The 14,736-nt window shown below is 50.5% G+C and overlaps 2 pseudogenes; both read left to right on the top strand.

Moving 5' to 3' along the window:
- Positions 1-8,308: 8,308 nt before the first annotated feature.
- Positions 8,309-12,433, top strand: LOC103634006 (translation initiation factor IF-2-like; annotated as a pseudogene).
- A 51-nt stretch (positions 12,434-12,484) lies between these two features.
- Positions 12,485-13,764, top strand: LOC103634005 (geranylgeranyl diphosphate reductase, chloroplastic-like; annotated as a pseudogene).
- The last annotated feature ends 972 nt before the right edge of the window (positions 13,765-14,736 follow it).

The following is a 14,736-nucleotide window of genomic DNA, read 5'->3' as shown; positions in this document are numbered from 1 at the left end:
AACTTTGGAGAAGCTGCTCCAGAAGATGGACGAGTACATTCGGGCCGATAATGATTTTCGCCAAAGAAGGGAGGAGGCTTTCAGGTTTTCTGAAATGACCAGGGGCTTCGGAGGAAGGTTCTATCCGAGGCACGTTAGATCAATTCATAACTCTACCCAAAATGATGATCGAGGGAGCCAACAGCAAAGGCCACAGTGTTTCTCACAAGCTTCGAGGCAACAGCAAGGCTCCTTCCGACCACCAGCCCCAAGAGGCAGAGGCGCCAGGCCGCCAGGGGCTTCGGCGGAAGATTCGGAGATCAACCAAGAAGAATCTTTTGCTTGTTTTGCAGTGAGAACAAAGGCCATACCACCAGGATGTGCCATGTTACCATCCAAAAGCAAAAGGAAATAGCCGAAGCCGCAGCACAACAAGCTCAGCCGAAGCAGGTCATGCATACTGCTTCGTATCATTCGCCTTACATCCCAGAATATGTGGGCAACCACCCTGCAGTTTCTGTTGCTTCGGCGAGTCAACCCCAAGCTTCCTGGCAACAGCCTCCGCCTCCACCTCCGCTGCAACAAGGCCAGCAGCCAGAAGGGAGCCAGTATGCTCCACACCAAAGGGACTTCAGAGAGCAGTCCGAAGCTCGTACAGTCAACAGCACTGTGCCAGAGTCAAAGCACATCTATTGACAAATATCCTACCTTAATAGCAGTCTTTCTTATTCAGTCTTATTTTTTGTGTAATAAAGAACATTGTTTAGATTTCATGTAAATAGTTTCGTTGTTTGCCACAAGGAAAATATATTTTCTTCACAGGCCTAAGTTGTTGAAGTTTAAAGATTTGTGATAACAAAGAGAACCTTCAAATCATCGAAAATTCTTCGAAGCAACAAAAAGTTGTTCTAAGGAACGCAGAGTAAGTTTGCCGAAGTCACAAAAAGCCGCTCCAGAAGGAGTGCAGTGTAAGTTTTCTGCTCCAAAGTCGTTCCAAAGGGAATGCAGAGCATACAGTGAAAAGTCAACGCTGATACCGCCTAAGTAAAAGGCGAAGCGCGAAAAGTCAACGCGAATACCGCTGAAAGTAAAAGGCGAAGAAGCTCCTAAGGGAGGCTTACAGCGAAAAATAAACGCTGATTCCGCTGAAGTAAAAGGCGAAGAAGCTCCTAAGGGAGGCTTATAAAAGATTATGTGTTTTATTGCAGGGATGCGTATGTATCTTCGGAATAAACATCACCTCACATAACATAACATCATCGCATCATTTCGCATAGCATAAGCATCATACATCATGTTGCATATGGCACAAGAGGTGGACACAATATCGATCTACAGAGGAACGTTTTGAAAAAAGGGAAGAATCATGATATCACAAGGAGACACATTATTAATCTTCGGAAGTGTAGCTTCGGAAAATATCTTCACGAAGCCTGGATATCATTCATCAGAACACTGGATATTGTTGTGACAAAGAAAAATTCTTCTTCACGAAGCATGAAAAGAAGGGAAGGTGTTTTTTTTCGTCAAAGACTCAAAAACGGTACGTGTAAAATTTCATGCATCGTAAAGAATTGAACAACAAAAACAGGTATATTACATTCAGGGTTACAAAATGTTACAATATATTACATTTCAGAAGTTTTTACAATAATATTTAATCTTCTCTCAAAACGACTTCTGCAGCCTCGTTCAGGAGCCGATTAACAACTTCATCCATGATAGCTTCAGCCATCTCTTTAATTTCGTCGTCTCCTTTCGGGGGAGGTCCCGAAGACGCTTTGGTAGGATCTGAAGGAGGATAGGATACGGCTACATTGCTATTACAAATTGCGAATGAAGTTTAAAATCGAAAATTACAACACAATAAAATCATCAGTTGATACCTATTTGCCCTTCGGGCTCTGCGCTTTTTTCAGCAGCCTCAGCCACTTCTCTAGCATCGTGAATGCCCTTTTCACTTTTTCGAATAATTTCTCTGGCCATTTCTCGGCCACCATTATCCCAGATATCAGTGAAAAATTTTCCACCAACCATGCTAGCTTCAGCCGAAGGATCTCTTGCATCTTCAAAGGACAAAACAGCTTCGGATTGCGCTAAAATTTTTACATGTTCGCAGCCCTTTTTCTCTAAAATAGTGGCAATTCCTCTGGCACCCGAGAAAGCACATATATCTCCACGGCTATTTAAAATTTCCTCGAAGGCCTCAGCTTCGTGGTCGATCCATTCGATGGGACCTTCGGGATTGCCTCTTGTGAAGTTTTCTTCGCTTGAGAATGCGCCGACTCTGGCGAAGCTAGCTTTTAACTTCTTAACACACTCTATAGATTTGTTATAGCATCTCTTCTTGGACGAACGAAGCTCTTCAACAGTTCCTTCTAAGTGATCTGCCCATTGGTCGCTGAGTTCTCGCTTCGTTTCTTCAAGTATGCGTTCTTCCTTGGCTCTGGCCAGTTGTTTCCGAAGATCTTCAATTTCGCGCTTCTGAGCCTCAGCTTGACCTTTAAAAGCAGCTTCGTCTTCCTTTATTTTATTTATCAATGAATGTAATATTTTATCTTTTTCAAGACCTTCGTTCCTCAGTTCAATTACTTCGGAACGAAGGTTGCTCAGGGCTATAGCGCACCCTTCGTCTTCAGCATCTTTCTGTGCCCTGAGGGCATTGCTAAGTATCAGGCCCTGCAAAGAGAAATGTGTGTGCGTCAATAGATTTAAGTAAATCAAAAATTTTGGTCACAACAAAAAATACAAAGATCCCATTTATTGCACCTTTAAGCTATTATAGGCCAAGCTGTCGGCCAGATCGTTCTTCGACAGCCCTGAGAGCCCGTCCTCTAATGTTGGGAATCCGAAGCTCTTGCTCATCTCCCGACACACAGAAATCTCCTTGCTGTCAGGGAGACAATACAAAAAGTCTTCTTCTCCACTGCCATTGAATATTAACGCCCCCTTTGGATACTTCAGTTTCTGGGCGTAGCGCTGGGCATCTTGCTCTTCTTTTTCTGATAATTTTTTCCCCGAAGCATGACGAACAATATAATTAAGGACTTTGGGGGATGCTTCGGGGGCAATGACACTGATTTCTTCAATAAAAGTTGGCTCTGTTATTTTTTCTTCCTCGGTTTCCAAGGATTTTATCTTTGTGGGCTCTGAGGATCCAGCTTCGGCTCCAGTTTCTTGCTCTGGAACTTTAATATCAGAAATTTCAGTTTTTGCTTCGGGAATGGCAATAGTTTTCTTCGGAGGTGTGCTGGAAGATTTAATTGTTTCCAGAACATCTAGCACATTAGCCATTCTTTTTCTTTTCGGAGTCACTGCTGGCACCTTTTGATTTTTTACTGTCTCAACATTTGCTGCAGGACTCAAAACTTCTGATGTTTTTTCCTCAGTTGGTTTTTTCACTTCTTCCATTTTTTCTGTGGATGGCGCTTCGGCCATTTCTGCGACTTCTGGCAGCAAGGTTGGTTTGGTTGGCTTTTCAGCTTCGGTGCCCGAAGAAGTTTCTCCGGTGAACTCAGGCACCGAAGCTGGTTCAATATAGCGCGGCCGATGTGTGAGGACCTTTATCCTCTTTCTTTTCGGTTCTGGCTCGCTAGGAGCAGCTGCAGCTTCTTCTTTCCCAGCGGTTGTGTTTTTTCTTTTTTGACCTCGAATGGGATAACGATAATCGGGGTAGACGAACCCGATTGCATCAAACACCCGATTCAGCCTCTTCTTCTTTCGGCCTCCGAAGGCTGCTGACAGTGCAGTATCTTCGGCCTTCGAATAAGCCCCAAGCAGTTCATCACTTAAATTTTCAATGCTTTTTAACCAGTCATCATCTGGCTCAACGAATTTATCTCCGAACTTAAAAGTGTACTTCAGCCTGATAAGTCCACCTTTGTCGGCCTCTTTTATGGTTTCTTGCGGCATTTCCCATTTCTCCGCGAGCGGCCATACCCTGAAGGCAATATGCTCTTGTACTAAATCTCTAGTTCCAATAAAAGAACAGATAACGCTGAAGGCTCTCTGGCATTCTTCGGCAGTTTCATTCATTTCAACCTTCGGCCTCCGAAGGCCGAAGCTTTGCCAAATAGGGCGCATAATTATACCTTTGATATCTTCTCGTACTGCCAGGTCATTCTTCACATAAAACCATTCTGTCATCCAGTCGCCGGGCCACCTCTTCCGAAAGGTTGGCACGGGACAGCTTGACCCGGACCGAGAAACGAAGCTGTAGCAGCCAAAATTATTGTGATACTGTTCCTTACCCCAAGGTTTTGTTTCGTATGATAATTCGTGTATATTGCAGAAACTTTTTGCATCAGGCTTCAGACCTTGGCTTCTCACGGCCCACACGAAGATATTCAGCCTTATGATTGCCTCAGGGGTAAGTTGGTGAAGATAGACTTCGAATATTTTCAGCACCTCTACAATGAAGCTGCTCAGGGGAAATCTTAGTCCAGCTTTCAAAAAGCTTCGGTACACTACGACTTCATTCTCTTCAGGGTGTGGACAAGTCTTCTCCCCTTCGTCGGCCCTCACAACAGACAAATCCCGGAAATACCTTCCTCTCATGTTGACAAGATGATTCTCTTTGATAGTTGATTTACCATAAACTGAATGGCTTGGTCGCCAGGGACGATCTTCGGAGTCTTCACCACCGCTGTCCACATCATAACTGTCGCTGTCACCAGTATCCTCAGACAAACCTTCTAGAATCTCTTTGGTGATTTTTTCTGTGTTGGTCTTCGACATTGCTATGAGAAACCCCAGATTTTTCTCTTCATCGAGACTTAGCTTCATCTCGGTAGCAGCCTTCTTATCTTCAGACATCTTCGGGAATACTAAAAAACTGTTTTCAATGCCGAAGCTTCAAAACTTAAAAGCTCAGCAAATCTTGGTGCGTAAAAGCTAAAAATTGAGTGAGCGGGAGCAGATGGCAAGAAAGCGTGCCAAATGAGTTTGCGGTATGATCTTATTTATACGCCCAGTGCGTTGAAAGTGGAAAGACCCCGCTTGTGAGTGAATGTTGCTATTCTAGCAAAGGGAAGGTGTTTTTTCGGACCTTCGGCGTAAAGCCTTCGTCCATGTCGCAATCTAAATTTATTATTTTAAACAAATTAATATTGCGAGGGGCTACTGTTGGGGGCCTTCGGCTTACGAAGGTCCTCAAAAACAGGATTTAACAGTATTTCTGGAGTATAATGTGTGAGCAGGTATCTTCGGACTCAAGTCGGTATCGCGACAGAAGAAGACCAGAATAATACGAAGGTCGATACAGTGCCGAAGATGTGAGCAGGAAAGCTTCGGCGTGGTAGCAGAAAATGAAACCGACTTAGAGATGAAAAGGCTATTCAGACCTTGATAGACTACTATAGAATTATTATCAAATGTAAAGGGTATGAATGTAATTTTGTATGGGCTGTGTCCCGTGCCTATAAATAGGTGAACAGTACCCCCGTACTGTTCACGCTGATTTGGCATTCGCTTTTGCGTCACGCTTGTACTTTCATCTCCTTCAAGTTGAAGGTACATTTGTAATCCAACGTTATTTCTGTTTATACATGATAGTAATATATAATTGTTTATGTTGTCCTTTATATTCCTTACAATTCATCCTTCGTCATTGTATAATGTGTTTATGAAGGTACGCCCTTCATAACCTTCGTCCGAAAACCATTATATCCTAAGGGGAATAATGCTTCGAAGGACGAAGGACTTTACCGATTAACATTTTCTATGTTGCCTTGTTCTTGACTCATAGCATTTGAGAACAAGTCCCCAACAGGTACATATTCACTCAGTAGGAGTTGAATATGAGGCAGCGAAGATGGTTAGAGTTGATCAAAGACTATGAGTTGGAAATCCATTACCATCCGGGCAAAGCGAACGTAGTGGCGGATGCTTTGAGCAGGAAGAGTCAAGTCAATCTGATGGTCGCTCGTCTGATGCCTTATGAGTTGGCCAAAGAGTTTGACAGGTTGAGTCTCGGATTTCTAAACAACACGCGAGGAGTCACAATTGAGTTGGAACCTACCCTGGAGCGGGAAATCAAAGAAGCATAGAAGAATGATGAGAAGATCAGTGAGATCCGGCGACTGATTCTAGATGGCAGAGGCAAAGATTTTCGGGAAGATGCAGAAGGTGTGATATGGTTCAAAGACCGCTTGTGTATTCCCAATGTCCAGTCTATTCGGGAGTTGATTCTCAAGGAAGCTCATGAGACAACCTATTCGATTCACCCTAGTAGTGAGAAGATGTATCAGGATCTAAAGAAGAAATTCTGGTGGTACAGAATGAAGAGGGAAATCGCAAAACATGTGGCTATGTGTGATAGTTGTCGGCGGATCAAGGCAGAGCACCAGAGACCAGCTGGATTGTTGCAACCGTTGCAAATTCCTCAGTGGAAATGGGATGAAATCGGCATGGATTTCATAGTCGGATTGCCTCGCACTCGAGCCGGCTACGATTCCATTTGGGTAGTAGTGGACCGTTTGACCAAGTCAGCCCACTTCATACCTGTCAAGACCAACTACAGTAGTGCAGTATTGGCAGAATTGTATATGTCTCGGATCGTTTGTCTTCATGGTGTGCCAAAGAAGATAGTGTTATACAGAGGAACACAGTTCACCTCTCATTTCTGGCAGCAGTTGCATGAAGCCTTGGGCACACATCTGAATTTCAGCTCAGCGTATCATCCGCAGACAGATGGTCAGACCAAAATGACCAATCAAATTCTTGAAGACATGTTGAGAACCTGTGTGTTGCAGGATCAGTCCGGATGGGACAAGCGATTGCCTTATGCAGAGTTCTCCTATAACAACAGTTACCAGGCCAGTTTGAAGATGTCACCATTTCAGGCGCTTTATGGAAGGAGTTGTAGGACTCCGTTGCAATGGGATTAGCCTGGAGAAAAGCAAGTGTTTGGGCCAGACATTTTTCTTGAAGCTGAAGAGAACATCAAGATGGTCCGAGAGAATATGAAGATAGCGCAGTCAAGACAGCGAAGTTATGCACACACAAGAAGAAGAGAGCTGAGTTTTGAAGTCGGAGACTTTGTCTATCTGAAAGTGTCACCGATCAGAGGAGTCAGAAGGTTCGGAGTCAAAGGCAAGCTAGCACCCCGCTACATAGGTCCGTATCAATTTCTCGCCAGGCGTGGAGAAGTGGCCTATCAGCTCAGTCTGCCAGAGAATTTGTCTGCTGTGCATGATGTCTTTCATGTGTCTCAGTTGAAGAAGTGCTTGCGTGTGCCAGAAGAGCAGTTGCCAGTGGAAGGTCTGGAGGTCCAAGAGGACTTGACCTACACAGAGAAACCAGCGCAAATCCTTGAGATTGCAGACAGAGTCACCCGAAGGAAGACCATTAGGATGTGCAAGGTCAGATGGAACCATCACTCTGAGGAAGAAGCAACCTGGGAGCGTGAAGATGATCTGATGGCTAAATACCCAGAGCTCTTTGCTAGCCAACCCTGAATCTCGAGGGCGAGATTCTTTTAAGGGGGATAGGTTTGCGCCCTGAATTTGGGGGTAGAATTTTTTCTTCTTTTCCCTCACCAAATTCAGGTGTTACCCTTTCCTTTTCCCTTTTCTCCTCGCTAAACCTTGATCTTTTCCAAAGTATAGCGGGATTCGGCTTGAGATCCCATGTAAAGCAAAACCCTAAAACACTTTATTTTGTGTGATGCACCATGCCGAACCATGCATACCTTTTGATTGTTTAACAATGTGAACGCATTCATCTAGAAAAAATAGATATTAAAAAAAAGGAAATCCTTTCCTCTCTCCCCTCCCCCCTCCTTCCCCATTTTTGGCCCAGCCGCCCCCTCCCTCTCGCGCCCGGCCCAGCCGCACCCCCCTCCCCTTTCCCTCCCCCACCGTGGGCCGCCCCGACCAGCCCAGTCGCCCCCCCCCCCCCCCCGCGCCCCATTTGGTCCCAAAGCGGCCCAGCCGCCCCCCTCCCCCCCAAAAATTCCCCTCCCCGCGGGCCCCGCCCGTCATTCTCTCTCCCTCTCTCCCTCTCCCCTACCCTAACCGCCGCCGCCGCCGCGCCGCCCTCTCTCGCCGCGGTGCGGCCCCCTCCCCCCTTCTCCCTCCCCTCCCTCCACCGTCCCTGCCCGCCGGCGTCCTCCTGCGGCGCAGCCGCGCCCGGCCCCGCTCGGCCGCCCCGGCGCCCCGCCTCGCTCGGCCCCGGCGAGCCGCCCCCGCCCCGACCTCGCTCGGCCCCAGCGAGCTGCCCCCGCCCCGCCCTCGGTCGCCCCCCGGCGATCCGCCCCCGCCCCGGCTCGGCCACCCCGTCCCCGACCTCGGCCGTCCCGTCCCCGCCCCCAGCCGCCCCGTCCTCGGCCATGGCGCCCCGCGCCCGCCCCAGTCCGGCCGCGCCCGCCACCGCCCCGACCGCCCCCGCCTCGGCCCGGCTCGGCCGCGCCCGCCCCGACCTCGGCCGCCCTGCGCCTGCCCCGGTCCGGCCGCGCCCGCCTCGGCTCTGGCCATGGCGCCGCCGCCTCGGCCCCGGTCGCCCTCACCCCCTGCGCGCCGCCCGGCCCCCATCCCGGCAGCGCCGCCCCGTGCCCGGCCCCCACGCCCGGCCGTGCCGCCCCGGCCCCGGCCGCCCTCGTCCCGGTCCTGGCCGCCCTCGTCTCGGCCCCGGCTGCGCCGCCCCGGCCGTGCCCCCACCCCGCCCGTGCGCCGTGCTCGCCCGCCCGCCCCGGCGTGCCTTGCTCGCGTCGTGACGGCCCCGGCGCGGCTTCGAGCTCGGCCCAGTGTGCCTATGGCGCGCGGCCTTGAGCTCGGCTAGCGCGCGGCCCCGACGTGCGCACGACTAGTTCGCGGCGCGTGCGTGCGGCCTCGCGCGCGTGCTCGCGTAGTGCGCAGTGCCTTGGCACGGCTCGCCGTGCCCTCGTCTACCCCCAGACGTCCCCGTCTACCCCCCCTATATTTTATGCGTGCTAATCACATTGTTCATGTTAATAAAATAGGAAACTCAATTTAGAAATTGGTTACGTTAGTTAATTTATATAGCTAATCGTCTACCTCATTTAACGTTAATCTACTAAAAGTGGTCACGTTTCCATTAGTGCATGTAGCTAATCCTTATTATCGAAGCTAAGTACAATTAGAGCACGTAACGTTTAGTTATTCGTCTACCCGTAGTGCGCCTCGAGCATAAGCTTTAACCCCTGCGAGACCTTCCCCCGTCTCTTTCTAACCATGGTAAATGCAATATCGCATGTCATATGCTATGCATGTTTAATCTACTTGTTCTCTTGTATGGTGTACTGTTGGTTTCCTAATTTCAATGGATGGATGGATGTATGTTTGCAATCGCATAGAGAACGATCTGGTTGAAGAGCCCGAAGAACTCGCAGGAGAAGCCCCTGAGCAGCAGTCGGTTGGTGGAGGCAAGTGTCCCTTGACCTATCTCTGTCCTATTCATTCTTTAATTCACCTCCCGCATTACACATGTATACCTAAGGATTGACTAGCTTTTGTTATCCATGTCCTTGCTTACCTATTTGGGTTGGATTATTATTGTTTAGCTTTATGCTATTGCTCAACTATAATCAATGAACATGATGAGATTATATATGATACGCTGTTTTCCCCTCCTTTATTATGATGTTATTCTTGTGGCCTTTAAGGGGGCTCGAGCGGTTTCTCGAGTGCCTCTCCGTAAGGACCTGTTCTTTGGATGACCGCCAGGGAAAACAGTGCAACCATGAGGGTGGAATGGGGTGCCCTTAGCTGAATAATTAGAGGATCCGGGGTGTAGTTCGCTTAGCCGTTGTGCCGTCAATGGGGCTCGGTGTATGCGGCTCGCTCTGCCAAGTTTGGGTTCGCCCCTTGGGGAGGAGTGCGGTGCATTTAGCAAACCTAACGGGCGGCTACAGCCCCGGGGAGTCTTTGTAAAGGCTACATAGTGAAACCCTGCTGGGTCACCTTGGTAGTGATCAATGGAGAGTCATGATATCCGGGCAGAAAGGGAATCACGGCTTGTGGGTAAAGTGCACAACCTCTGCAGAGTGTTTGAAAACTTATATATCAGCTGTGCTCGCGGTTATGAGCGGCCAAGGGAGCTCCAGTGATTAGTGGTACTTGATCAGAGACATTTTGGTTTACAGGTGGCAATGAGATTGATGGTTCTGGTTATGACTATGGTGCTGGTAAGTGGTATTCTTTCTGTTTGGAAAAGGTACATCAGGCTAATAACTTGGGTTAATACTAAAACCTGGCTTTCTACTAGTAAATAATAATCTGACCAACTAAAAGCAACTGCTTGACTTACCCCCACATAAAGCTAGTCCACTACAGCCAAACAGGATACTTGCTAAGTATGTTGATGTGTACTCACCCTTGCTCTACACACCAAACCCCCCCCCCCCATCCCCAGGTTGTCAACATTGCAACCACTGCTCAGGAGAAGATGAAGCCGTGGAAGGAGACTTCCAGGAGTTCCAAGACTACGACGAGTTCTAGGCGTGGGTTAGCGGCAACCCCCAGTCGGCTGCCTGTGAAGGCCGCGTTATCTACGTTTCTTTTCCGCACTTTGATTTATTGTAAGGACTATGTGGATGTCTCATACATATGATGTAATCGCCTATTATTTCCCTTTTAATGTTATTTGAGCATTGTGTGATGATGTCCATGTTATGTAACAGTTGTGTACGTGAATTGCTGATCCTGGCACGTACATGGTTCGCATTCGGTTTGCCTTCTAAAACCGGGTGTGACAAGGTGGCGCAGAGGAGGTCGCGAGGCACTCGAGGGTCGAGTTCTTATCACCACATCCAAGCCTGGTTGGTTGACGTGCATCTCGGACGGCGGCAAAAGCGGACGCGGCAGGTTCGCGAGCTGTTACAACGATGGAGCTGGCAACCCTGGCCCACCAAATAGTGAGACATACGTGCAGCGCGCGGGAATGGCTCCGGCTGAGGAGAGGGGCCCGCGATTCAGTGAGGAGTCGAGCGCGAGCACGATGCACCGGCTGACTGTGTGGGCCCTGGCTGACAGTCACCCACCAGGCATGCTTCACACCAATTCAGGCCACGCGTATAGAGAACCGGATGGGCCGAGTGGGTCGCGAACAGGCACAGGGATGTGGACCACGCGCGGAGTTAGGCCTAGTGCAGGGGAATTCCCTTTTCCTTTTCTTATGTTTCTTGTTTCCTTTTTATTCTCTTTTCTTTCCAAATTTTGAATCCAAATTTGAATCTCAATCTGTGGTGATTTTTTCCTCATTTAATTGTACAACTGAATACCATCTAAGTAAGAATTTATCCTTAATTTTATTCTGCTTTATGTAGTATTTTCTTATTTCTTTCTCATTTCTAACTTATTATTCCAATGCTCTAATTGAAATTCTTTGTTTAAATTCTAATTTAAACATCGGCACATATTATTAATCTTGTCATTATTAAATGCACAAACATAAGAGCTCAACATGATGCATGGCTTTTCTTTTTATGATTTAGTAAAGAATTATTACCTTTTAATTATGGTTAGTCACATGGCTCAAAAAGTAAATGGCAAATCATATAAGGATATCAACCCTGTTACAAGTCTTATAATTTGGGTATTACATATCCTACCCCCCTTACAAAGGAGAAGTTTGCCATTATGGAGGTCCTCAGGTGCGGCTTCGACAATTTGGAGGCGTAGGCGAGGGATTCACTGTTATGAAAAACTAGGGGACAACCCACACTCCAAAATAGACATGACCACACCATTACACGGATAGAAAAACGATTAGTATCGTTGATACTGTCGCCGTCTCCAGCGCCGTGAGCGCCGTCGAGGTGTCCCTTCTCTCCTTCACCTAGCAGACATCTCCCTAGTCTCTTCTCTCCTCTCTCGCACCAGGCCCACCACCACCATGGCCTCTCATTTCCCCTGCCCACGCCTCCGGCTGGCGCGTGCCGCCCCCGTGCTGGACGACCGACGAGACCCTCGCGCTCGCGCGGGCCTACACCGCGCGTCGCCTCGCCGTCGGCTGGGAGCACCTGACCTCTGCTGACTGGGCCGCCGTCGCCGCGGCCGCCCCGTCCAAGACGGACAGGCAGTGCCGCCACAAGGTCGAGAAGCTCTGCCGATGCCTCCGATCCAACCGCCGCCGCCCATGCCCGCTCCTCGACGCCATCGACCTCCTTGACGTCCCTTCCCCGCCCTTCTTCTCCAAGTCCCAGTCCCGATCCACGTCCCGGTCCTCGTCGCCGCCGCTTCAGGCGGCAGTGGTCGGATGTGTTGTTTCCCCCTTCCCCTCCCGCATCCTCGCCTAGAAAGAGGCGGCGGGACGATGTCGGGGATGAGGACGGTGTGAGCGATGTGGTGGGGGTCTGAGGGCCATCGGAGAGGGTTTCCTGCGAGCGGAGGAGAGGAGGATGGAGGCCGCCCGGGAGACGCAGAGGATGCGGATGGAGATGGCGCTTCGACACCTTGATGCACAAAGGAGGCTCATGGACCTCGGCCGGGGCTAGCGAGGTTGGTCGACCGGCTGGGGCTCGCACACCACCGTCCTCGCCGGCACGATGGGGTACATGGACCCGGAGTGCATGGTCACCGGCAGGGCCAACGCCGAGTCGGACGTCTACAGCTTCGGCGTCGTCCTTCTGGAGATCGCGTGCGGCCGGCGCCCCCTGGTGCCTCGCCACGGCGTGGGAATGGTACGGTAGAGGAGCCATCCTCGACGCCGCCGACGCATGGCTCAATGGCGAGCTCGACGCCCGAGAGGTGGAGACGGTGGCTGCTAGGGTGCGCGCATCATCATCTCCTGCTCAGCCACCACCACCTCCTCATCGTCGTCAGCGCGCACGCTGCGCGTCGCCGTAGTGGGGGTTGGCCCCGCGGGCGCGTCGGCTGCCGAGGCGCTAGCCTCGGCTGGGGCCCGGACGTTCCTCCTCGAGCGCAGCCCCGCGGGCGCCAAGCCCTACGGCGGTGCCATCCCACTCTGTATGCTGGACGAGTTCACCATCCCGCGGGACCTCATTGACCGCCGCATCACCCGGATGCGCGTGCTCTCCCCCTCCAACCTCGCTGCCGACTTCTCCCGCGCGCTGCCCCTGGGTCGCACATCCCCATGCTCCACCGCGAGGTGCTCGACTCCTTCCTCCGCCGCCGCGCCGTCGAGGCCGGGGCCGAGCTCGTCCCGGGCCTCGTCACCTCGCTCTCGCTCCCCGTGGGGCCCGCCGACCCCAATCTCGTCCACTACATCTCGTCCTCCCCGGAGGGCGTGAGAGCGGGATGGAGCGTGCTGGAGGTGGACGCCATCGTCGGCGCGAACGGCGCTAACAGCCGCGTGGCGCGCGAGGTCGGGGCCGGGGACTACACGACGGCCATCGCGTTCTAGGAGCGCATCCGCCTCCCCGACGCCGGCATAGCGTACTACGACGACCTCGCCGAGATGTATGTGGGCGGGGACGTGTCCCCAGACTTCTATGGCTGGGTGTTCCCCAAGTGCGACCACGTAGCCGTCGGGACCAGCACCGTCGCCGCCAAGCCGGAGATCAAGCACCTCCAGTCCGGCATCCGGGCGCGCGTGAGCCCCAAGATTGCCGGTGGCCGCGTAGTCAAGGTGGAGGCCCAACCGATCCCAGAGCACCCGCGCCGTGTCGTGGGGCGCGTGGCCCTAGTCGGCGACGCGGCGGGGTACGTCACGCGGTGCTCCGGTGAGGGCATCTACTTCGCGGCAAAGTCGGTGCGGGAATGGTACGGCAGAGGAGCCATCCTCGACGCCGCCGACGCACGGCTCAATGGCGAGCTCGACGCCCGGGAGGTGGAGACGGTGGCTGCTAGGGTGCGTGCCTGGTAGCGAGAATTGGGAGAAGGAGAAGGGTAACGGATGTAGAGACAACGTGAGTATCACTGGTTTAGTCATAGACGTTACCTTGTAATGGCGTGGTCATGTTCATTTTGGAGTGTGGGTAGTCCCCTAGTTTTTCATAACAGCGAATCCCTCGCCTACGCCTCCAAATCGTCGAAGCCGCATCTGAGGACCTCCATAATGGCAAATTTCTCCTTACAAAGAATCTCATCCTCGAGATTTAGGAAGGACTAGGAAAGAGGTGGGGAAAATCTATTCGTAGTTCTTCTTCTCTCTCCCATGTAGCTTCATCTTCACCATGGTGACTCCATTGCACTTTGCATATTTTAATCACTTTACTCCTCGTGACACGAGTCAAAGTATCAATAATCTTGATAGGATATTCATTGTAAGTTAGATCATCTTGAACACTAAGATCCTCCATAGGTAGATGCTCTTCTAGTACCCTGAGACACTTCTTCAATTGTGATACATGGAAGACATCATGTACATCTACAAGATGATTAGGTAGTTCTAGTTGATATGCAACCTCTTCCACTCACTTTAAGAATAAGAAAGGTCCAATAAAGCGAGGGGACAACTTCCCTTTAACTTTGAATCTTCTCATACCTCAGATCGGTGACACCTTAAGATACATGTGATCACCTTCCTTAAACTCTAACAGTCTTCTCTAGGAATCCGCATAGCTTTTCTGCCTTGACTGTGCAGTTCTCAAATTCTCCCTTATTTGACAGACTTGTTCTTCTACCTCTTGTATAATCTCTGGTCCAAAGAACTGTCTTTCACCAGTTTGATTCCAATACAGTGGAGTCCTGCACTTCCTACCATACAAAGCCTCAAACGGGGACATCATCAAACTGGCCTGGTAGCTATTATTGTAGGACAACTCCGCATACGGTAAACTTTTATCCCAACTACCACAATGTTTAAGAGCACAAGCTCTTAACATATCCTCTAGTA

The sequence above is a fragment of the Zea mays genome, chromosome 7 (assembly GCF_902167145.1).
Source record: "Zea mays cultivar B73 chromosome 7, Zm-B73-REFERENCE-NAM-5.0, whole genome shotgun sequence".
Lineage (NCBI taxonomy): Eukaryota > Viridiplantae > Streptophyta > Magnoliopsida > Poales > Poaceae > Zea > Zea mays.
This window is presented reverse-complemented; position numbering and strand designations above follow the sequence as displayed.